Here is a 26,056-nt window from a genome sequence, read left to right as displayed (position 1 = left end):
AAATATTGAAATTCACCTGGATTAACAAAAAATTGGGAATATTCAAAGAAACATTTTTTTTTTAAGTAGAAAAGGAGGAGGCTTGGTAGTACTCAATCTCAGATCACAGCTAGAGCAGTGATCACAAAAACTGTTTCATATTGATTGAAAACAAAAATAGCAAACCACAAAGATTGATCAGCAGAATAGATTAATTGCTCAGTGTATAGAAGCAAGCAAACCTAATAAATAATCATTTGATAAATCTCTAAAACTTTAGTAATTAAGTTAAGGATTCACATTTGATCAGCATTTCTGAGAAAGCTTGAAAACAGTCTGGCATATATTGTATTTAGGCCAAGATCTCTCTCTTTTTTTTTTTTCCTGAGACAATTGGGGTTAAGTGACTTGCCCAGGATCACACATCTAGGAAGTGTTAAGTGTCTGAGGTCAGATTTGAACTCAGGGCTAGTGCTCTATCCACTGTGCCTTTTCATAGTCTATACTAAGATAAGTTGCAGATAGATAAAAATATTTATATATATGCATATATATATATATATTCATATAAATATATGTAAATATGTATATACATACATAGAGGTATACATATATATATTACATAGACTCACATAGTAAGTAAATTAGAGGAAATTTTATAGCTAATGAAAGAATTCATGACAATTAGAGGATAGAAAGGATTGCAGATTAAATATTTATTATATAAAATTAGTCAGTAAACAAGCATTTATTCAATACTTATTATGTGCCAGTCACAGTGCTAAGCTCTGCACAAATAAAGGAAGAAGACAGTTCTTCCTCTTAAAGAGCTTCCCGTCTAAAGGGTGAGACAATATACAAATAACTATCTCCAAAATATATATATACAGGATAAATTGGAGATTAGGGAGTTATTAACATTAAGGGTGAGGAGGGTAATGATGTTGAGACAGGCTTCTTGTATAAGGTGGGATTTTTAGTTGATATTTGAAGGAAGCCAAAGAAGGAGGTAGAGGGAAGAATGAGAAAATTCTAGGGATTGGACCCAACCAGTAAAAATGCCCAGATTTGGAAAACATGTCATATGTAAAGAACAACAAGGAGTCAAGTGTTTAGATTATTAATCATGTATAAGTGGATGTAGATTTATGGATGTAAGGTACAACAAAAATGAAAAAGTTGAAGAAGTCAGTTTATGAAGGGCTTTAAAAAACAAACAAGATTTTATATTTTGCTTCCAGAAGCAATAGAAAGTCTGGAGCTGATTGTATGGTGGTTGTGGTGGTAGTGATAAAATGGTCAGATTTATGCCTTAGGAAGATCAGTTTGACAGCTCTGTGAAGAGAGACTTGAGGCAAGAAGACTAGCAGGTTATTGCAGTAATTCATATATGAATGAAAAATCTATATCTGGTTGGTGGTACTTGCAGAGGAATGGTGGAGGTGTATGCAAACAGTGTTAAGAAAGTTAAATTGACAGGATTTGGCAACACATCAGAGATAGCAAGGGTGTGAGAGAGAGTGAGGAGTCAAGGATGAATCTTTGATTGTGAACCTGGGTAACTGGGAGGATGATGGTGTCCTAGACAAATCATTGGGAAGTTAGGAAGAGGGATAAGGGGAGGATTTAAGGGAAAAAATAGTGAGTTTTGCTTTATATTTTTTTAAATTCAGGATGTGTATGGAATATCCAGTTTGAGATAAGAGTGGAAATGTGATTCTTAAAGTTGGGGGGAAGGCAGAAATTAGAGCTAGATAAGTTGATCTGAGAATATTTTAGGCATGATTCTTTAATCTTTAGAAGTTGATGAGATTACCAGTGAAATAATATAGAGGGAGAAGACCTAGGGAAAGAGCATTTGGACACCCTCAAAAGCTAGCAGGAGTGGTGGAAATAAAAATAGAATGAAGGAGATTGAGAAAAAGTGGCAGAGAATAGGAGGAAAATCTGGACAGAGTAGTGACAGAAACTTTCAAAGACCAGAGTATCAAGGAGGAGAGTAAGATCAATTAGTTTCAAGGGCTACAGAGTAGATATTGAGAAGGAGCCATTACATTTTGGAGAATAAAAAAATCACTGAACTTTGAGAGATTGGTTTCAATTGAATGATATGTTTGTAAACCAGATTAGAGAATTAAAAAAGAGATTGAGAAGGCTGGAAGTTGAAGTACTCTGATTTTGCACAAACAAAAACAATCTCAAAGGAAACAGTTACCTGAGAAAATATCTTTTCATTATTTCTCTGATAAAAAGATATGTAAGGTACAGAGTCAACTTTATGAATTATTCCCCAATTGATTAATGGCCAGAGGCAGTTTTCAAAGAAAGAAATCCATTATCAACAAATTTTTAAAATGCTCTAAATTGCTAATAGAGAAATGCAGATTATGCAACTCTGAGAATCCTCTTCAGACTGACAAAGGTAGTATAACAATTTAAATGACAAAGGTACATTTTTGCACTTATTGGTAGAGGAATGCTATGAATTTATCCAGCTTTCTAGAAGGCTGGAATTATGGAATTATGGCCAAAAGTTCATCTAAGTGACTCAGCACTGGCACTATTTGACATATGAGATGAGATCAAAGAAAGAAGAAAAAAGACCTGTCTATTAGTTTATTCTGTCTGTCTGTCTCTCTGTTTACATATATATATATATATATGTACATTTTTGTCATATCAAACAACTAGGGGTGTCCATCAGTTAAGGAATAGCTGAAAAAAGTATAGTATATGAATGTAATAGAATATTTTTGTACTATAAGAAATAAGAAAAAGAATGATTTCAGAGAAACCTGGGAAGACTTATACGAAGTATTATAGAGTAAAAAGGACAGAATCAGAAGACCAATTAAATTTGTGTAATAAATACTATATAAATGGCAAACTATTTTGAAAGATTTTAGAACTATAATCATTTTTAAGAACCAGTTTTTATTCCAGAACATTCATTATGAAACATGCTATCTTACTCTTTATGGAAGTAAGAATCAATGCAAAATATCCCATAAGAGTTTTGTACATTGCCAAGCAGACATTTAATTTACTTAACTTTGCATATTTGTTAGAAGGCCTCCCTTCTCTTCCCCTCCCCTCTTTTAATTTAGGGGAGACATGTAAAAGAAAATAAATGTTTCTTAATTAAATTAAACTAAAATTAAAAAAAAATTAATGATCATATCACCTCTTTTTCTAAGTCATTGATGTTTTTATCAATAGCGCAGGACCAAATACAGATTCCTGATATGTGATATGAGGCAGCTAGCTGACACAGTGGATACAGTACTGAGCCTGGAGTCTGGAAATCCCAAGTTCAAATATGGTCCCAGAGATCTTGAAGAAATCACTTAAGTTTTTCCTCACTTTCTTTATCTGTACAATGGAGATAAAAGCTACAGTTATGCCCTAGACTCAAATGAAAGAATATCTGTAAAGTGTTTTGCACAATGCGTGGTATATAGTAGGTGTTATATTGACTTATCATCATCATCATTATGACTACCACTACCATATAACAGACACTATCTAAATGTTGACTAAAATAATATTTGTTATTATTATCATTACAATGTTTCTATTGGATACTTCCTGTCAAGCAATATTGAACCATTACTACAGTTATTACTTATTGAGTCAAACTATTTAAATAATTCTGAATCCATTTACTTGTATTATCATCTTATTTAGACATATGTATATTCTCCACAAAAATGCTGAGAGATGCTCTGTCACTAAAAATAGCATCATTTCCTTCAGTTACAGGCTTTATAAATACTTTTGACATAGGTTCATCTGACATTACCTGTTCACACTGAAACATGATGGCTTTTTGTACTTGCCATTTTCTTTTTTAGATTTTCACTAATTTCCCATTTAATGATTCATTTTAGATTTTTCCAGTTATCAGGATCAAGCTCATTGGTTTTTATTTTTAGATTATTCTTTTCTCTTTTTGGAAAAGTAGGATGTTTGTACTTCTTGAATTGAGTGGTTCTTTGACTATTCTCCACAATATTTCAGGTATCACTGGTAGCTGCTTAGCATCCTTATCTCTCAGTTCTTTCAGGATCAGAGAAGGGACTCATTTGAGCCAGATGACTTGACTTTCTGAAGAATAGTTAAGTTAATTCCCCTTCTTAACTTGGGTATCAAATTTCTCTCGATGATTTTTGTAAGAAAACATGCAAAATAAAACTTGACTGTTCCTGCTTTTTCCTTTGTCAGTTATAATCATCCCTTCCACCCTAAGCATCAATCCTGCCATGAGTTTCAGAAATAAGAATTGCCAGTGATTGAGAACTGTCAGTGGACACAAGAAAGGTCAAGTATTTGGCTATATACTTAAGATAGCATTAATTTTGACTCTCATAATTGTCAACTTCTTTATGTGAGGTAATGTGGGAAAAATGAATTCTACCTGTTTTCTTGAAGAATGTTGTCTTCTTTCAGGTCTACCATAGCTTCTTATTAGTGTAATACAAGAAGTAAAATAGCAAGAACATGGCACATCTAATCTACTTGCTTACTGGGATCTTCCAGTTTGTTCTCAAGAAGGATAACTCTTTTATTCTTGTATGGTAGTTTTCCATTCCCTTTTCATGCACTTCATTCTTATTTCATTCTTCTGGTTTCTTTATTCTTCCCAGAATGATTGGCTTCCTTTGGCTTTAATGCCAATCATCATCCACTGTCTCAGTAGGCATCTGACTTAGAGGTCTTGAGGCTCAGCAGCAGTTTTTAAATGTTGTAGACCACCAGTTTCAGATCATCAAGGTGCCTAAGTTTGTGCCCATTATGATGAGTGCCAATCCTGATTCATTTATTAGTGAATCATAATCAAATGAACAAAGTGCCAGCCAGAGACATCACAATATGTTATGGGCCAGAACTCTGAAACAAGGATTCTTACAAGATGTTAATTCAGTGGATTTGATGAGACAGTGGTTATATAGTTTAGCATGGTGCTTAATAGTTCTGTAAATTCAGTATGCTTGATTTAATCCTACAACAAATAATGGTTTCCTACTGATATAATGATTGGTTTATACTCAGTGTAGAGCATATAAGCTGGGAGCCTCAGCCAGATTCAAAGCTAGGGAAGACAAGAGGACTGTAGGCAGGAGCTTAAGCTCTCGGAGCCAAAGAGAAAGAGACAGATTCATTTCCATTTTCATCGGCCTTATAGTGGCTGGCCTGTCCTGCATTTTCTCCACTGAATTCCCCTCTGAAGGCCATGAGAAAGCTAGCTGAGCACCAGGTGAAGGAGACAATAAAGACTTTTGGACTTTAACACCTGGCTATTCTCCTTGTGATTACTGAACTGAAAGGAAGGCTGCTCTGAGACCTCCAGAAAACCAAATGAGAACCATGCAACAATAGAACAAAAAAAGGGAGGGGAAGAGAAAGGCACAGCAAAGCAGATGAAATGATTTTAAGTGGATTGATTGTATTCTTTATATATGGACACACAAAGCCTCTACTCTGGCATCTAGGCTTCTTTGGTGCTGTGAGAAAATACTGATTTCCTGTTCATTAAACTCTTCATGATTTAGAAATTGATAATAGGTTTTTTTAGATTTAAATTATTTTTCCTTTTGGAAAAAAATGCATATGAAAAATGAATTTTAGGGTTGTCACCAGTGCTTACACAAATTTATAACACAAGCTTCTTAAGTCCTAATGAGTAGATTTTTAAAAATGTTTCATTGCTTTCTAAAGTGTTTTCTTGATACTAATTTTCAAACTAACAAGCCTGTGTTCTAAAAGTATGATGAATGATTTGCACCTTCACATTTAGATCAACAGAACTTCATTTCTGCAATGCTTCATTTCCAATTTGCATCTTAAAAAGGTGTGACCTCCTCCTTTTTCCAGCTTTATGCCTCTATTGCCATGTGTTTAATCTCCCAGTGATTAGCTTTTTACCAACAACAGTATTGCCTATGTAAAAGAAGACTAAGTATTGGTAAAGTATGTAATCTATTAAAATAAACAGGGCTATTTTTAAAAAATGAGCATGTGCATTTTCTTATAGCTCTAATTTGATCAATGATTTTTTGTTTGTTTGTTTGACTCTCTTTTCTTGCTAAATAACCTCAGAAGGCATAATGTTTCTTCCAACTGTACTTTCCTCTCCCCTTCTCTGTATGAGTCAGCCTTGCATTTTTTTATCTAAAATTTTTTTCCCTCAGGTTTTCACAGTGCAAAAAAAGCTTATTATTAAAACTCATTTGGTTTTGCACGAATCAATTGAGAAAATTCATTTGTATTATAAAAAGTCCACCTCCTAGGTGAGAATTTTACAAAAATTTCAAAATCAGGCTGTCAGAGAAAACCTAGATATTTTCTAAAAGTATGGTAGCTTTGGTGTTGAAGAAATCTACTAATTTAGGTAATTGCATGCATTCTGAGAACACAAATCATAACTAATTTCAGTAAGAAACTGCTTTTCTCCATTTTGTATCTTAAATTGTAATTGATGTTACAGAGTGCTGTGAAACTGTGGCCAGGCACCAGACCTGAAATGATTACCTTGAATGGTAGTTGAATCAATACAAAATTCAAGTTTAGTTCAAGTTTAGAAATATGATATCAATGTTTTTATATATGTGTTAGTGCCTGATGGAGTATGTGATATAGTGGGAATAGAATAGTTATAGGACCTGAGTTCAAAAACCAGCCCTGCATGCCCCTTAATATCTCTGGGCTTCAGTTTTTTTTTTTTTTTTTTTTTTTATAGAGTAAGATGATTGAGCAAGAGGATTTCTAAGACCTTTTCTAGCTATGAATCTATGATGGTATGTTAATTCTATGACTTGTGTACATAAAATGTAAGGTACCCTGAGCTATCCTTGGCTTATATGTAGGAAAGCCAAATGGGCCTTTTGAGTATTATAATCTTCTGGACTGTTTCAGGCCATGTTTTACTTCATTGCTGAAAGGGACCTGTGTATTTTAAATGAAGTTGGAAACTGACTTCTTGGTTTCTTGGGCTTTCCCTGCCCTGTAATTGGGGATGAGGAGAGTGAAGGAGGGAAGGGAGCTAGGTGCTATGTCTAAAGCAAAATCAGCTTTCTACTCAGTCATTTGACTGTGATTTACAATATTATTTTATTGTAAGTAGTGCTCTTTGACTCTGCTTTTCAGAGGAGCAGGCAACCCTCACTGCTATCTTCACATGGAGTGTGGATTCAGTTAGGCAAGTTTGCAAATCTGGGCCCTTTCTACCTTTTTCTCCTTTATGTTTCCTCTTCTGAGTAAATGACTTTGATCAGATAGTGCTGAGCCAATGTGAAATGTAAAATGCCTGATTTAGAAGTCTTGATGAACTGTTTTGTAATCTGATTTACTTATTAGTACATGAACCATAGTCATATTTACAAAGTGCTCATTTCCCTGGTGATTGTAACTGAAGTTACACTGAATCCTACTAATACTGTTAATTCAAGTTATGACTTTATGTGTAGCTTTTCTTTTTGTTCATAGATTACCTTGACCCATAGGTGTAATGTTCTTTTCTTTAAATTGTAATCATTCTCTTGGAGCAGATCTCTTGGAGGGCTTCTGGAACAGCTTTCCTTTCAGTTCAGTTCAATAATCCCAAATGCAACCAGGAGTTGAAGTCCAAATCCTTTAATGTCTCTTCCAAAATCTTATCTCCTTCACTTGGGGCTCGGCTAGTTTTCTGGAGGCCTTCCTCTCTCCTTGGTTCCCAAGAGCTCTTGCTGCTAGTTCTTTGTCTCTGCCAGCTTCAGCCTCTTGTCTTCCCAATGTCTCCAGCCAGCACAAAGGTGGAAGTGGGAATGAATCTTACTCCACCCTCCAAGAATAGGCTTGTGGGTTACTGTGGGTGAATCTCCCAGAAGTCAATCCTAGTTATGAATCTCCCAAAGTCCCCCCTGGCCCTGAAAGCTTCTTGCTTATATGCTGTACACCAATCATTTCATCACTAGGAAACCATTATTTGTTGTAGGATTAAATCAGTGCTAAATTAGATTTAACCATTGTCTCCTCAGTACTTTGTTTCAAGTTCTGGCCCATAACATCTCCTTGTAGGATCAGATCAGTCATACTGAACCATGCTAAATTAGATAATTATTGTCTCTATTCATTCCAGTGACTTAGCACCTTGTAAGAATCCTAACACATAGGTGATTTATATTATTTATTTATTTATTTGTTACCTTTCTCTGGGGCACCCTGTAGACTTGTGAATCATAAATTACTACAATTAAAATCATCTTCAATAAATAGAACTGATGAGCTCCATGAACTGGTGAGTGTGAAAAATAAGAAACCCTTCTTACTAGTGGCCAAGCTTTCTAGGACTTAAATAGGGGTAGATTGCAAAGCTAGGAAAATAGAACTGAGAGGTTGAAATATTCCAGTCCTTAAGAAATAGAGATTTCTCTAACTAGACATTTATCAATGCTAGACATCTTGATATGATAGATATGATAGTGGAGTAATAATGAGATAGTATTTATTACCAATATCAAAAGATGTAATATCAGTATTTTTGTAACCAAAGGGGAACTGTGGCAGAATGAAAATATGACTATTTATAGTTGAAGTCTATGCATAATTATAGATTCAGATATTAGGAAGATTTATTATTATATTTATTATTATTGTTTTTGTAAAACTCTTATTATATTATTAAGATTGACAATAATAATAATATCTTTGATTTATTATGGAGCTTGTATAAAAGTGAAAAAAAAAGTACTGGCCAAAGTAAAGAACTAAGAGCAACTCATGGTGATGGAAAATAAGAAGCCATTATCTCTGGGACTTCAGAAGTTATTCAGTTCTCTTAGATTTCACTTACTTTTTTTAATCATTCAATTTAAGGAGACCTTTCCATTTATTAAATTATCATTCATACTTAATGGTTTTATAGATTAATTAAATCCTTTCTATTGATTTATTAGTAACTTATAATATTAAAAGACAGCACCTGACAATGACAAATTGTCACAAGTGGTTATAGATTTGTGATAATATGTTGTTAAGATAGACAGCAAAGAGTAATGAAAGAAACATACTAGAATAGTATGTAAATCTCAAATCTGTTACATTGACTTTCTGGGTAATAATGGATAGGTGCCTTAGACCCTGGGATCCAATATAGATAGGGAATAAGCACATTATATAAGACTAAATACTATTTCCTAATAGGTAAGTGGTCAAAGGATATGATGAAACAGTTTTCTCCGCCATCTTGGCCAGAAGTTCCCCAATGAAACAATTTTCAAAAGAATTTTAAACTGTTATCAGATGTATGAAAGATTGTTCCAGATCATTATATCAAATCAAAACAACTCCCAGGTCTTACTATACATTAAGCAAATTGGCAAAGATGAGAAAATGGTCATAATCAGTGTTGGAGATACTTTGGAAAGTACAGGTACATATATCTATGAATTATCCTAACCATTCTGGAATGTAATTTGGAATTAAGCTAAGGAAGTGGCTAAAACATTCATGCCATTTGGCCCAGAGATCCCTTTAGTAAGCACATATTCCAAGGAGTAAAATGGGTTCTATATATGTTATTATTCAAGGTAGCTTTTTTTTTTGTAATATCAAAAAATTAGAAATAAAGTAAATATTCATTGATTGGGGAATGGCTAAACAAATAAAGGTACATAAATATAACAGAATATTATTATTCCATAAAGAACAGTGAAGTATCAGAGGATCATAACAAGCTTTAGATGGAGTGAAAACATATGAAATAAACAGAAGAAAGGAAACTATACATGATAACTACCTCAGTGTAAATGGAAAGAATAAAAACGAGCACTATATAATGATATATTGGTCAAAAGCTTCCCTACCTCCCCACTACCACCAAGAAGAGATGAGAAAATGGCCCTTATTCCCTTCTTTTCAAAGACTATGGAGTGTTGGTCTAGAACACTGCATGACAACTGTGGTTTAAATATTAGCTTTGCCAAACTGCCTTTTTTCCCTTTCTTTTTATGATTTTTAATCCTATAAGGTATGGTTTTTCTCAGTAAGGAAAAAAAAGAGGAATATATTATAAAGAGAAAATGACATAGAAATCAAATTATATCAATAAGAGTTCAAAAGTCAAAGAGAAAGAAAATAATCTATATAGAAGAGATGAGAAAATGAACCTTGTTCCCTTCTTTTCAAAGACTATGGAGTATTAGTCTAGAACATTGCATGACAACTGTGGTTGAAATATTAGCTTTGCTAAACTGCCTTTTTTCCCTTTCGTTTTATGATTTTTATCCTATACGGTATAGTTTTCTCAGTAAGGAAAAAAAGAGGAATATATTAGAAAGAGAAAATGACATAGAAACCAAATGATATCAGTAAGAGTTCAAAAGTCAAAGAGAAAGAAAATAATCTATATAAAAGCTTGATTGCTTCCTTTTCATATTTCTTCCATTCTAGAATCCATCCCCATGATAGATTCATAGGCGATCTTCATAAAATTTTATGGAATTGAGAACATTTCAGTAGTGGCTAATATCTTCCCAGGTGCTTTTATGGAATAAATGAGTAATGGCAAGTCTCTAAATTTTCATAGTCTTTTGTAGTCTTCTCCTCTATGAGATATTTTGATTCTTGAATGCCTTTAAATTGTATTACCCTCAACCCATTTTAATCTTGTTTGTATTTGATTAGATTCACTTGTTTTCCATATCGTCTGTGTGAGTGTGAATTATATCTTTTGATCTTTGAGATGAATAGAATCATAGAAGCATTGTGACATAGTTTCACATAGTATTATGGGGACTATGCTGATAGAATTCAAATGTGGATTTTACTTTGAGTATTGATAATACTAAATTATAATGCCAACACCTACACAGATCTGTTTCACTTCATGTGTTTGTTATCCTTTTTTTTTTTTTTTTTTTTTTTTTTTTTTTTTTTTTTCAGATTACTGACAAATGCTTGGGGGATGATTAGGCATTTTAATATGAAGTACTTAGCAAGCTCATTTCCCTTCACATTTCTGTTTTGGGCAGTGATAAAAGTTTTTAATTTTACATTTTTGGCTTTTATTTCTAATTATTTGCTCTTATTTTGTGAGCCTGAATCATATTTTCCAACATATTTTAACCATCCTCCACGATATCTGTTTTCTTATTGAAGTCACTTATTGGAGTTACTTATTGAGTAAAAGTATTTCGCTGCATACTCATCCCCCACAACAAATGCTGGTACAAAAATGGTAACTGTCTTCATGGTGATCTTTTTGTTGTTTGGTCCTTTTTAAGTACGGTAAGGCCTTTAGACACAAGATACTGTTAATTCTTCTCACTCTGTATTTGTTTTTTAAGTGAAGACTTGTAAACCATCCTTCTAGAAATACAGAATTCCAAAGTTAGAAGGAATCTGGCAAGCCATTTAATCTAATCTGTACCTAAAAAGGGAACTCTTCAGCACATACTTCACCAATGGTTATCCAGTCTTTGTTTCAAAACAAAACAAATTTTAAAACTTAAAGGGGAGATTCCTACTTCTCAAGCAACACTGTATTTTTAGATACCTTTAAATCCAAAGGTCTTAACCTTCCCTCCCCCCCTTTTCATAGGGCCAGTTGTCTGTGTGGGGAAGCCAGTAGATTTATTGGAATAATATTTGTAAATGTATAAATAAAGCTATAGGATTAAAAAAGAAATCCAATTATGTTGAAATATAGTTATCAAAAATATTAAACAAAATCAGTTCCATGGGCCCTAGGTTAAGAACCTGGGCTCTGATTATTAGGAAGATAACATTATTCCTGAATTTTCCTTTTTTTTTCCCCCCCCCAGCATTTTTCAGCTCCTACTTTTGTCCTTGAACACCAAGCAAAGTAAGTCTGGTCACATTTCTACATGATAGTCATTTAATAACACTTGTTTTTTTTTTTGTCTTCTGTTTTCTTTTACAGTGAGAATGTTAATGCTGTTGATACAGTTGCTTTCACACTGCATCAACTACTTGTATTTGTACAGATGTCTTATAATAAGAGTAACAACTTTTCTTTTTAAAAATATTTCTATTGTGAACTTAAAAAGTTAAATATTTCAGTGTACAAAGAGCAAAAAGAGAGATCACACAGCTAAGAAGTGTTAAGTGTCTGAAGCCAGATTTGAACTCTGGTCCTCCTACTTCAGAGCTGGTGCTCTATCTACTGTGCTACCTAGCTGCCCTGCTTAGTTTGTATTTGAAATATATACTTGGTGTGATAGCTTTTGATTTTGTCAGCTAAATTTCTTATTCTGTCTCACCTTTTATCCCTTCCATAGTTATTCCATATATTATATTGTTATGAAACATATGTAATTACATTATATATATGTATGTTACATAATATAAAGGTTTTTTTAATACCTCATTTTTTTAAAATTAATGATTAGGCTCAGGTTTTCTGGGTGTATCATTTTGAATTATAGCTTGAACTCCTTTGATGTTCTGTTCCATTCTGTGTTTTTTTTGTTGAGGGAAAGGATAATTTTGTACTATTTAATTTGTTTTCCTTTACATTTGAAAATTCTTTCCTAGATCCTTACAAAATTTATAAATTATCATTGTAATTGTTCAGTTTAACTACTGTTATATGGCTAATCACATATTTCTCTTGGAGGCAATCTATAGATGCTTTTGATTGATGATTTTTTTAAAATTCAGAAATCCTGTATAGTTATCATATATCATTTCCTATATTGTAGTCAAATTTTTTGATTTGTCATGTTCTTATGGAAAACCTATCATCTCTAAATGGTCTTTCTGTATTCTTTTCAAGGTTCGTGGGTTTGGCCTGTATAGATATTGTGTGTGGGGCCTGTATAAATATTGTGTGTGGGTGTGAGTGGTGTGGGTGTGTGTTTAAATGTCGTTTCCTTTTATATCTTTTCTGCCAGATTTTCCTCAACTTTGGTATTTTTTATGTTGTTAATCTCTTAAATTTTTTTTTTTTCTTCTATGGAGACACTCCACCATAAATGTATTTTCTTTTTTTCTAATATGCTAATTTTATTTTTATTTTAGCATTGAGAGCTAAATTCTTACAAATATTCATTCTTTCTCGTTTTACTAAATTTTATTTTGAACTTTTATGGAATTTCTTAGCCCCTCCCCCCACATGTTATCTTGGAATTGTGAGGGATGTAGAAGACCCTTTCCAAAAATGACTACTCAGAGATCACTCAGTAGAAGGCAGAAAAATTGTTTATTGAAAACCTCTGAAGGATGAGACCTCCCATCTCGAGATAAGAAAGAGAAAGCTCGAAGTAGGAGGGCTAAAGAAGTAGTAAAGATACATAGCTTTTATACAAGAAATTACATCACAAGTAAGAGAGAATTGAGAAGGGGAGGGGGAGGCATCTAATTGATTGTTGCTAAGTTGGGGAGCATTGAGAAATAGGTGTCCTCTCCGAATGTTAGACATGGGTGCCAACAGACTTTCAAAATGTAGATTACTAAGCTAACAACATTCAAGTAAATATTGATAACATTGAATAGTGATAAATGTCATCAAGTAAATATGATTATAGCTGGCCAAGGCTCAAGTAAATATGGGCCTTCACATATTATACAGGTCATAGGGGAAACACAGAAATAATGAAAATAAAATACAGAAAAAGAATTCACATATTCTTGTAAGTTCTTCACCTTATCTCGGTCTATTCCCCACAGAATTATGCTAGATTCTTTGTTTCTTTAGACATTGGTTAACTTTCCTTCATTCTGTAATCTTGTAATACTTATTAAGAAAGCTTTATAATATCTTAACATTCAACTTCCTTTCTCATTTTAAAATATTCTGTATTGATTAATCTGTGTATACTATGAGTTTTTATTGAGTTTTCTTCCTTTTGAAATTCTTGTAGTTTTAGCCTTTCAAAACAAAACAAAGCAAACATTCCCCTGTCATTCACATTTCAACTCCTCTCTAGTTGATAGCCTCCCAGGGTTTTATTGCCAAGACATCCTAATGATCTTTCATTATTATAGAAAATTTGGGTTTCACCAACCTAAGCTTCTTATTTAAGTAGTTTCTGAAGAGACAGGATTTGGTTCCTTTTTCATCAAATACTAGCTAGACAATCATGTTGGTTCTCCATCTCAGTTCCTCTCTTATTCTTCCTTTCCTTTTCTAGTTGGATTTAATTAGCCTCTGCTGTTTTTGCCGTTTAGCAGAGATGGTATTCTGGTCATTGTTTCTGTCATTTTGGTGGGTTCAGAATTTGCTGCCTAGGCAGAAAGAAGCACAGTTACCACCTACTCTTTTCACATAGTTGGGAAGAATCAGTTTCTGTCATATGGGTGAGATCCTTAGGTATAGCCCTGGAAGCAGGAAGGGATCCCATCCCAATATTAGCTCCAGGCAAAAGCTTGTGGGGTCAGTTTGTACTATTTTGTCTGAAATGGAGGCATGTGGAAGAGGAGAAAATGCTTTAAAGATTTACTGTTGTTTAATCATTTCAGTCATGTCCAATCCTTTGTGACCCCATTTGGGTTATTTTTGGAGGGGGATTAGCAAAGATGCTAGAGAGTGGTTTGCCATTCCCTTCTTCATCTAACTTTACAGATAAATAAACTGAGACAAATAGTTTTAAATGACTTCTCTAAGGTCATATAGCTATATGGTTTTAGTCATAAATATGAGGCCAGATTTAAACTCAGAAACCTGAGTCTTTCTTCCTACAAGTCAGGCATTCTATCCACCTAGCTATCTGGGTTTTGTTAATTAATAATGATTTTACCCTATTGAATGTCTCCCTCCCTTTCTCTTTCTTCCCTCCCTTCCTACCCCCTCCCTCCCTCTTTCCTCCCTTCTCCCTCTTTACCCTTTCTCCTTCCCTCCCTCCCTCCCTTGCCCCTCTCTCCCTTCCTTTCTTTCCCCCTTCCTCCCTCCTTCCCTTCCTTCCTCTTTTCTTCCTTTCCCCTCCCTTCCTCCTTTTCTCTCTCCTTCCTTCTGTTCCTTCCTCCCTCCCTCTTTCTCTTCCTTTTTCCCTCCCTCCCCCTTCCCTCCCTTCCTCCCTCCTTCCTTCTCTTCCTTCCTCCCTTACTTCCTTCTTCATATAATATCCCTTTTAGCTAGAAAAGTTGAAAGTTAGTGGAGATTGAGTGTCTGAATTTCTCCTTGCTCTGTGACTCAAAAGTTGTCAGTTTTTTAAAGCATATATTACATTTAAATTGGTAGTTAGAAAATTGCCATATTTGTGTCCCCTCATGAATTCCTTTATTATTTCTTCTGCATACTTTGTAAATGGTTTATTGATATTCTTTTATATGTGCTCTTTCTCTACCTGTTAATTCCCCAAACCCTAAATAAAAGTCTTCCCTTATAACTAGCATAGTAACTAAAAACAGTTAGGCCATGCCTCAAAAACATTGCTACTGCCATACTGCTATTGAGGTGCCTTTCTTCCAAGAGATTAGTGACATGTTCGACTCTCTTCTCCCTTTTCTGTCATTGTCAAATTAGTAAAGAACTCTAACTCAGGGAATTTTTTGCATTTTTATCTCTTTCATACAATGGTCAAAAGATCCCTTATCCCAGTGATTGATCAGTGATGAGCTTGTTCATAAATAATTAAGCTGATATTTTGACAATAATGGAAACTTTTTCCAGTTTAGTAGAACCTGCTTGTGTTTTGTTTCCATTAGCATTGGTGCCAATTCCAGTGCCAAAATGAGGCATTGTAATTGGATTTTCATGTAGGTTACCTATAAAATGAATACATTTTAATAGATTTGTTATAAATGTCAAATGAAATAATTATATGAAAGCATGTTTTTAAGGTATAAAAAGATGATTTAAATGTAAAGATCTTATCCTTACTATTGATGGCATTTTAAAATTGTTCACCTAAGGTTGTTGAATGCTTAGTCATGTATAAAACACTTTTTTAACCTAGCTGTTCTTTACCTCACTGATGATAAATATAAAAGCCATTATTCTAGGCATCATTATAGGGAACCTTTAGTCTATTTGTCTACAAGGGAACCATTACTAAAGGAAGTGTACCTTCCACTGTAAAATGAAGAATGGAATCCAGGGCCATTGGCTCCCTGGCAAGTACTGTGTAAGCCCCACTGCCTCTCATTATATCTTGATAATTAAAATTTGAAAGGAAAAAGTGAACCTTAAGAGCTCTGGGATGTTAATAACTGTTGTATTTTTTATTGGTTATCCCATTTTTTTTTTCTGTATAAGATTTTCTGTTTTTTTTTTTTTTTTGTTGTTGTTGTTGTTGTTGTTTTTTCCTCCTTACCCTTTTCCCCTGTTATTCTTTTTTCCCCTTGATATCTTTCTTTCTTTCTTTCTTTTTACTGTATTCTGCTCATCTGGCACTTATTAAGTAATTAAATTATGCACATCCCAATATGTATATCCCCAAACACACAGAGTTAATCAAAAATAAAGCCATTGTGTTTTAATTTACCTCTAGAATGAGTCTTTCACTTTCATCCTCTTATTCTGAGTATGAATGTTCACTATACTCTTGTAGCCCTTTATATCATGCAATAATATGTAGGTGGTTAGAGGGGGGATTCCATGTTAGGTATTAGGTATGAGACTTTTATTTTACTTATTTCAAGACAAAGATTTAAATGTACTTATTTAACATTCAGCAAGCCCTTAGAGCCATGAGGCCTTAGGGGTAAGAGGTGCTTAAAACCAAACAGCAGAGGAGCTGAAGAAGTAATTAGATGCAAGACTGAAAACAGAGCTGAACAAAGAACAAGCTGATTTGAGAAAGCAAACTGAATTATGTTTTAGGTATATACATACCAACTAAATGACAGACATATTTATTTTCATTCAAATTAGATACTATAAAAGAAAATGCATTTGATTGTTTACTGATGTATTTTTTTTCCTTTTGATAAATTTATGGCATTGATCTAGACTTTTAATAAATGAGAAATTGTATTTTTGGTGAGGAATCCAAAGAAATCATAATGTAGCACATACTGAAAGCTTCAGTTAGGATGTGTGAAAAAGGATCCCAGAACTTCATTTTTTCCCTACTTTCATAATTTAAAGAGTAATCCTCAAACCTACCTCTTTAATTACCGTTTCTCTTCAAAATATAGAAGAAAACAGGAAGAAAAGAATCTCTAAGACAGAAAAGAGGACAATGGAATCTGTAAAGATCATTCATAAGTGATTTCCCCCATTCTACAGAGGTGGAGTTAATTTAATCTCTGATGCTGAAAATCTCCTACAACTCTGTGGCTCCTGAGGAACATGTCAGAGGTCAATATCAGTGCAACAATGGATCAGTTTAGTATATTTCACAGGACAGATTGAGAAGGAAATTGTGTATCTTTCTTCCAAAGCCTTTTCTTAGTTTTACATGTGGTTCTGGGATCATATCTCAGGATTACAGATGTGGAAAGGGGATGGAGGAGGGTAGGGACTTTTATTCCTTTTTCTTTCCTTTAGTACATGCTCCAAGGTTATTCTAGATCTGATTCTTTAACATTTAATAATTGAGGCAAGGGTGGTATAAGTGGGGTCCAGTACAAATATCTCATTCTGAGCATTGGTTTATTTCACTTTTTCTAAAATTGTACACTCAATTGTAATGCTGGAGAAACTGAGGCAAGATAGAGATTAGGGAGTATTTAATAATTTATTAAATGGGAGAGATTTATTGGGACCAAATGCATCCATGGTTTTGTGCCCAGAGCTGAATGAGACTATCATCTCAAAAAAATCCAGCAAATAATGTGAGTTTTCAATGACCTATATACACATGGCTGAGACTCAGGGGGTAGAGTGAGGCAGGGGTGGAGTCAGGGTCCTGAGAGCGGGAATGGGACTCTGACCGGGTGGGGTGAGCACTGGAGATGATATGACCTAAGAGGGGGAAGAACCCTGGAGATGGGAAGAGGCATCTTGATAAGACAGTATCTGACATTCCAATAGCTTAGGATGGGAGAGGCATTCTGATACTCTAAAATATAAGATCTTTTATCCTTATCAAATATTCTGATTAAGAGGAAGGGGAGTTTTTGCAGGATTGAGCTTTGAGCTGATAATTATAAACTGAAGCAGAACAATTAAAGAAACAGAGTCAGGACTGAGTCAGGATAATTAGGGAAACTGAGTCAGGACAATAAAAGAGGACTGTGGCATAAACAAATAAAATTGTATATTTTGCTGAAAGCAAAAATTGCATCATTGAAACGAATTGCTGACAGACTGGTCTGTAAAGTTCTCTGTAAAATGTAATGTTCTCTGTTGAGGTTTTCTTGGGGTCTCTGGGAGCAATTTTCATTTCAGTTCAGTAAGCACCACAAAAGAAGCCAGGTGTTAAAGTCCAAATCCTTTATTGTCTTCTTCAAAGTCTTGTCTCCTTCACTTGGGGCTCTGCTAGTTTTCTTAGAGGCCTATCTCTCTCCTTGGTTCTGAGAGCTTGAGCTCCTGCCTCCTCTGCCCTCTGAATGTCTCTGAATCCAAAGGTTTGTGCTTCAGCCTGCAGCCACCCAAAGGTGGATGATAGAATGAATCTGTCTTAGCCTCTAAGAACTTCTAGTGCGCTTGTCCTTTTTGGCCCTGAGAACTTCTCCCTTATATGCTCCACACTGTGTATATAATCATTATATCACTAGGAAACTATTATTTGTTGTAGAATTAAATCAGTGAAAAACTAGATTTAACCATTGATTGTCTCCTCAATTCCACTTAGTACCTTGTTTCAAGTTCTGGCCCATAACATCTCCTTGTAGGATTAAATCAATCATACTGAACCATGCTAAATTAGATAATTATTGTCTCTATCAATTCCACTGCCTTAGTACCTTGTAAGAATCCTTTGCTTCAAGTTCAGAGTTCTGGCCCATAACACTGGTCAATCTGAGTATAGAAATAAAGGTTATACTTCATTTAGAACTTTGTGAAAAGATTTTTTAAAAAAATATTGAATATGAATAGTAACATAAATGTATTCCTTTTAATGTTTTTAGGAATATCATTGAAATTTAAATAATTTACTTGGGGCTAGGAACTTTATATTCAGTCACTACTTACACCTAATTATTTTTACCAGTATAGAAATGGAATTATGTGCTTTTAATAAGATATAATCTGTTCTATTTCATTATTTTATTTTTCAGACTCAGTTTGATTTAATCTATGAAATGCCAAGAATGATGCTACAGACATGCTTTTGGATTTAATTAATATTTCCTTTGAATGGCTAGGTCTTGGTAGTCTTATACATATGTTTAACTTTTATTTCCAGACCATCAACTTTGTCAGAGGTATATGTCAGGGAAGCTGCAGATCAGAGGAAAGTATAAATCTTTGCCCAGTTTATATATTTGACTCCACAGACTAACTATGTTCTTTGTACATAGTAGTTAAAAATAAACTGTCAACTATGTATAGCAGCATTGTTTATGGCTTGAAACTTTCACATCCTCAAACACCTGCATTCTTTCTTTTTTACCCTCTACTTGGATTTGGAGTTTCAATATGGATTAGAAGATTTCTAGCCCATTATATAAGTAAGGTTGGGAAATTTTAGGGTCATGACTATATGAAAAGATATTGTCCTTGGCTTTCTCCTAAAGGGCCTCTCTATATACTCTCTTAGTTGAGGCCCTTCTCAGTTCTCTTAGATTTCATATCTCTTTTGACACAGCTCCAGATCTGTGAATCCAGTTCTAATCTTTCACCTGAATTTGTGTTCCTAACATCACCAACTACTTCTTGGACATGATGAGCTGGATATGTCAAAGTCATCTCAAACACAGCACTTCTAAAACAACGTACGTTCTCTTTCCTCCTTGAAGCATTCTCTTCTGAATATCTCTTACATCTTATGCCTTTTCTCCACTCACATAATCACCATCATAGGTATTTCCTCATTAAATCTTATCTGGACTATTGAAGTCATCTCCTAGTTGGTTACCCTGCCCCATATCTTCTCTCTTTTCAATCCATCATTCATAGCTATTGAAGTGATTTTTCTAAAGTGTAAGGCTCGCCATGCTATTCCACTTTCCAAAAATTCCAGTGGCACCCATTTACCTTAAGAACCTCTTCATTTTGATCTTCAACATAAAGAAGATCTAACTCACTTCCAGTTGATCAATGATGGACAGAAATAACTATACCCAGAGAAGGAACACTGGGAAGCGAATGTAAATTGTTAGCACTACTGTCTATCTACCCAGGTTACTTATACCTTCGGAAGCTAATAATTAATGTGCAACAAGAAAAAGGTATTTACACACATATATTGTATCTAGGTTATATTGTAACACATGTAAAATGTATGGGATTACCTGCCATGGGGGGAGGGAGTGGAGGGAGGGAGGGGATAATTTGGAAAAATGAATTAAAAAAAAAAAGAATCTCTTCATTTTGGCATTCAAAGACTCTCACAACTATTGTACAACACTCTTTTTTGTGTGCCATCTAGATGGTCCAGTTATAATGACCTTTTAATTCTCTTTCTTTCATGAAGGGCCCTCTATCTTTGTTTCTGCTCTAGTCCTTAGAATAGTGCTTGGCTTATAGTAGTCACTTCATCAATGTTATCCATGTAATGATCATTGATACTTATTGGAACCAGCCTTAGATTTTACATCATCCATAGAAAGCCTGGCAATTTCTTTCCTTGTGTCCCTTTCCAGGTGGTAAGATAAGAAAGAGGAGTCAGAGAAGATCTGAGTCAGAAGTTTATTTGAGGGACACATAGAATAGAAAAAGTTATGAAAGCTATGATGAGAGGGTCAAATATTACAATAGACAAATTACTGTTGTCATTTTGCCTCTGGATTCTGGATCTATTAAGGGTAAGAGAGAGAACCAGTCCTACTGGTGATAATGGTATAACAGATTTCTTGTCCCCTGAGTTCTTTTCAGTTCTTTCTTGTTTGCTGACTCTCCTGGCTTGTGATAGTAGATTGTTCCTTCATGAGGATTCCTAGAAGTAGAAATTTAAGATTATAAATCACCAGGAAGTTATTAGTGATTAAGTTCAACTAGACTGTTCAATAAAAGATGGGGAAAAAGAAAGGGACAGAGAGGGAGATAGACAGACAGATACAGACATAGAAAATATGTATTAGGCAGGAAAAATATGTATTAGTTTTATATTAACAATCTGGTGATGTAAATATAGCCAAATAAAAATCCCAGTCCCCAAGGACCTTACAGTTTTAAGGGGCAAAAAACAACACAAGAAGAGGTTTTGAAAAGCAGTAGGAGATGGAGGGTATCCATGGGGTCATGGCAAGGAGACTACAAGAAGTGGATTGGAGCTGGGGGGCAGGGAGAGGAAGAATGGAGCCTAAATTTCAGGGAGGGGGTGAGGATATGGTTGGAGAGTGGGGCCATGGTGAAATCACTGTAGGAAGAATCAATAGCTGGGGTTCTCTGATTTGGGGTAGTCCTGTTTTACAATGTGAGAATTCTTGGCAATTGTACAACTTACTGTAAATGAAAATTGGTATGGATATTGCTGTATACAGACTTTGGAATCAGAATTGTCCATAGAGCAAGATGTTTTATAAAATACTGTCTATCTCTTGAGAATTATAAGGTGTACTCTTCTTAAGAACTCTTCAAATGGCCTAAAGGAATGATTGTCATTTCCAAAATACTCGATTTACTAGCAGGGAATTGCTAAAGACAATCCAGCTCAATAGTGAGGATCCTTTTGAGGGAATATTTGTAGTTTAGAAAGAGGGGAAGGGTGGGAGAAGAATTATTTTTACATAAAAGACAGAAGAGTTTGTTTTGAATGATACTTTACATTCATAGAAATTTGGGGAAGAAGTCAGCTTCTTTGAACTGTTGTCTTCTCATTTAACTTGGTAACTGGTTTTCAAAATATTGCATTTGTATTCAAGGAAGAATAAGGGAGACTATGATTACATAATTCATATCTGTGGATTATATTAGATAGTTCCTTTATTAAAGAATTTACTTCATCTTAAAGGAAAGAGTTAAAATTATATTTCTTGTCATCAGTATGATTATAGATTAATTCATTCTTATTGCCTTTTCAAAACAAAGTGAACATTTCACACTTAAATAAAATTCACATTTACATAAAATGAATTAAAAAGAGAGCTGTGCCATTGCACATGTGGGCTGTAGAAGCAGCCTTTTAGAAGTCAATTGTAAATAGGACCTTCAGATTAATTCTGTCCTCCATCCTTAATTTAAATTTATCTTACAAGAATTGGTAAGCTCTAGTTAGGATATTGACAGCTGCTGTTTTACTTAGATTCTCTTTTCAAAATAGCTTCCAGTAGACAATGACCTCTTTCTGTGATATATATCTCTTAGTGAAACTTTAAAAATCATCATGGTTACACTGGTACACCACTGAAATAGTCACTATCCAGTTTTTCCTGGTTTACAGGGAAATATAATGAAGGTACATATAAATGTAAAATATAAGTTTTTGGATAAAGTTGGTGTTTAAAAAATCTTAAATGTCACTGGCATTTCCTCAAGATTAAAAACCTAGCCCTCATTCCTTAATCCTCAAAGTTAATGTATTTTCTGTAGCATCACACACGTGGTTCCATGTTTGAACTTGTATTATAAAAAAGCACCCCTTTCCACGATAGGTATTTACTGGCAATCAATTTATAATTTTAAGAACTTGTGTGTGTGTGTGTATGTGTGTGTGTGCTCATGTGTATATCCATGCTAGTCATTGATTTGTGAAATGCTGATAGGTGGTGATGGGTGCTTAATAAAATGACTCTCTTGGAAACTATTTCAAGTAGTCCAGGAGCATGGGAATTAATGAGATCTGTTTTATGAAGGTCATCCAGTATTGCCTCAGATTATATAGAGAGCCCAGAAACAAAGGTATCATAGAAATCCAGAGCTGAAAGGAATTGTTGAGTTTATCTAATCCAATCCCCTATTTCACAAATAAGGAAATTGAACCCAAGAGAAACAACTTGGCCAAGATTTCACTGTGGTTAGTAACAGCACTGGAACAAGAACCTAGGTTTCCTTCTTCCAATTCTTGTCTTCCTGCCTTTAAACCACAATTGAATTAAAACCAGAACTACTCCAAGGAGGCAAAGGTGTGTTGAAATAGTTGACAATAGTGAAGCATTTAAGGACACTTAATTTAGGCCTAGATTTAAATTAGATTGTAATTACTTTTTCAGAATTACTTTTGTCAACTGATACATTCCAACAGGTAAAAATCTAAAACTTGTCATGGTGTAGGTTTTTTTGAATATTTTTAGTCCATAGAAAGCAGTGTGCTTTGTTCTAGTTTTATTTTCCCCCCTTTTTATTATGAATATGCTTGTTTTTCATTTGGAAAACATCATTTAATTTGGGACTCATGATTGTTGCCAGTGCCTTTGATGATTTCTCAAACGTTGAGATGTGTTTGTGGGTTACTATAAATCTTCATAGGAAAGGATTTTGGACAAAGAGTCCACACTTTACCCCCCTTCATTTCCTCCACCCTTACGAGTCTGACTAATAAGCATTTTGGTCTAGAAACATTTGCCTAGATTAAATTTGACAATTTTTCCATTCTAAAACTTCTGAGAATTTGACATAAATTAGCTTTACTTGTATTCATGACTATTTTGTTGCACACAGTTCTTTAAATTCAATTCTTATCAAGCCCATCTAAAATTGTTTCTGTGTAACAACTGGGCATAGTCCCTTCAGAGGATGACATTTACTTTTGTCTTCTGTAACCTTTCTGCTCCTCTCCTTAGAAGTGCCAATGCTATTTGTGGTTGCCACCTTCAGACCCTTCAAAAACCTACATATTTGTAGTTAGTACACATCTGTACTTTTAGCAATACTTTAGAGTACTTTACCCCTAGACAAAAAAAAAAAAAAAAAAAAAGGCAAACTAAAAAACAAAAACCAAACAAAAAAAAAAAAAAACCATTTATTATATTGGAACCTAAATGCAGGACTGTAAATAGGAAAACTCACATTTATTTATGTATGTATAAATAGTACTTTGAAAGTTATTAAGTGATTTCCTCTAAACAAAATTTGATATTAGTAAAAGTATGTTCCCAATTTTATAGATGCGAAAACCAAAGCTTAGACCTAACTTTATCTCTAGAAGCTAAATTGTTTAAAGGGAGGGACTCCATTTTTCATTTGTTCTTTTTTCCCTGAAGTGCTTGAGACAATGCTAGGTATAGAATAGATCATGGAATCATAAAACTAGAGGTAAAAGGGACTATCGAGGATATCTAGTAGAACTCTTTTATTTTTATAGAGAAACTGAGGCACAGATACTTTATAATATTTTCCCAGAGTCACAGAGGTTATAATCATCAGAGGTGGGATTTGAACCTTTACTCCAAAGCTTCAGGAATGAATTAAATTGCTTAATAAATATTTGTGGACTGGATAGTTGAATATTCATCTTGACTCACAACTGAGTCAGTGGATTCTTTATGCTTAGGCTAATTATGAGTTAGTACTTAGAAATCCCGAAGACATTGTAGTTATCATTCCTCGTGTTTACTTTTTATAAGAATAAGGGAAATATGTGAATTGACTATGTAAAACTAGAAACTTTACCACCTATGAATTGCTTACAAAAATCATCTTTAGTCATTCTGTGACACCAAAAGGAGATATAATCTCCATGAAAACTTCCCTGAAAAGTGAATTGGGAATGTGATTTGCAACTATGTGCATGTGCTATGTGATGTGGTAGACTTGTTCTCATATATATTTCTCTTGGATGGATAATGATGGATATCAGAAGTTGTAGTCACATAAGGATTATATAAAAACCTTTATAATTCTTTATTTTATATATTGTATATCTGTATATTTTGCTGGCTACAGTAGTGGGAAAATCTTTTAGGGTGAAAAAGAGTCTTAGGCAAGAAGGCTTTTGAGGCATGGTATTAAAAGAAGTTCAGAGAATCAGAAGTGGAGCCTGGAGAGGAAATGAGTGAAATTCAAATAGATTTTTCTGCCTTTAAAAAAAATTACAGAACAAAGGAAACAACAAAATCAAAGGAAATACTTGATTCTGATTGGCTATACTAACAAGGTATAGCAAAATAAGAGAATATAGACAGACTCTCAGTTAAGAATCCTCTGATTTTAAAAGATGTAGATCATTAAGGATATAGGTAATGTATTCTATACAGACAATTAAAATAGGCTATAGATGATAAATAATTAATAATAGAAAGAAACATCTGATCAAACAGGAAATAGGATGCCAAGAATTTTTACATATAAGCAGTGCTGTAAGTTGAAAATTAATTAGCTTCATTTCAAAAGCAAGCAAATCACTTAAAGAGTACAGATTTATGTAGAACTTTGCAATTTACACAACTGGCTTATATACTGGTAGTATCTACCAGTTGTGAAGTAGGTAAAAGAAGTTGTATTTTTAGTATTATTATTGTCATTCCCATCTTAGACATGAAAAAATGAGGTTCAAAGAATAATAATTAAAATAGATAACATTTATAAAGCTTTTGAAGGTTGCAGAACACTTTATATATGTTACCTCATTTGATCTTCACAACAACCCAGGAAGTGTTACTATTACTCTCATTTTGTAGATGAAGCTGAGGCCAAGTGAAGTTAAATGAATTATTTAGGATTATTCAGCTAATGAGTATCTGAGGTAGGATTTGAACTCAGGTCTTCCTAACTCCAAGTTCAATGTTCTATCTACTATGTCATTAAGTTATTTCCATGGGAGCTCTTTGAGAATAGGGTCTGTTTTTTGTTTGTCTGTTTGCCTTTGTATGCCCAGTGCCTGGCCCTGTGCCTGACATATAGTAAGCAATTAATTAATTCTTCTGGACTGATTGACTGAATCTGTGAAACTGGAAGTCAGTGATTGTCCTGGGTTCAAAAAGACATTTTGATTCTGACAATAGTGCTCTCTCCACTATATCTCCAACTTACGTTTAAGGCTTCTTGCCTCTTTCAGAGTCTTTTGTTGAATTTAACAAGAGACAAAAAAAGTCTGGAAGATAGGGAAGAGGCAAGATTTGAGCTGAAGTACTAAAAAGTTAAGGATTTAAAGGTAGAGGCTAATATTAATTAAGAAACTTCCACAAGTTTAACTTAAAATAGTCATAA

The 26,056-nt window shown here is 34.1% G+C and overlaps 1 protein-coding gene across 41 annotated transcripts in view; it reads left to right on the top strand.

Annotated features, from left to right (window-relative positions):
- ZBTB20 (zinc finger and BTB domain containing 20) overlaps positions 1–26,056 on the top strand; it is a 1,031,727-nt gene that overhangs the window by 242,837 nt on the left and 762,834 nt on the right. For 7 of the 41 annotated variants that reach the window (XM_074301271.1, XM_074301281.1, XM_074301243.1 and 4 more), the window contains one exon: positions 11,781–11,821. The exons of the other annotated variants lie outside the window; for them this stretch is intronic. The gene's annotated coding sequence lies outside the window, so the exon portion shown is untranslated. The remainder of the gene's footprint in view (positions 1–11,780; positions 11,822–26,056) is intronic. 41 annotated transcript variants of the gene reach the window in all.

This window comes from Sminthopsis crassicaudata, chromosome 3 (assembly GCF_048593235.1).
Source record: "Sminthopsis crassicaudata isolate SCR6 chromosome 3, ASM4859323v1, whole genome shotgun sequence".
NCBI classification, from domain to species: domain Eukaryota; kingdom Metazoa; phylum Chordata; class Mammalia; order Dasyuromorphia; family Dasyuridae; genus Sminthopsis; species Sminthopsis crassicaudata.
This window is presented reverse-complemented; position numbering and strand designations above follow the sequence as displayed.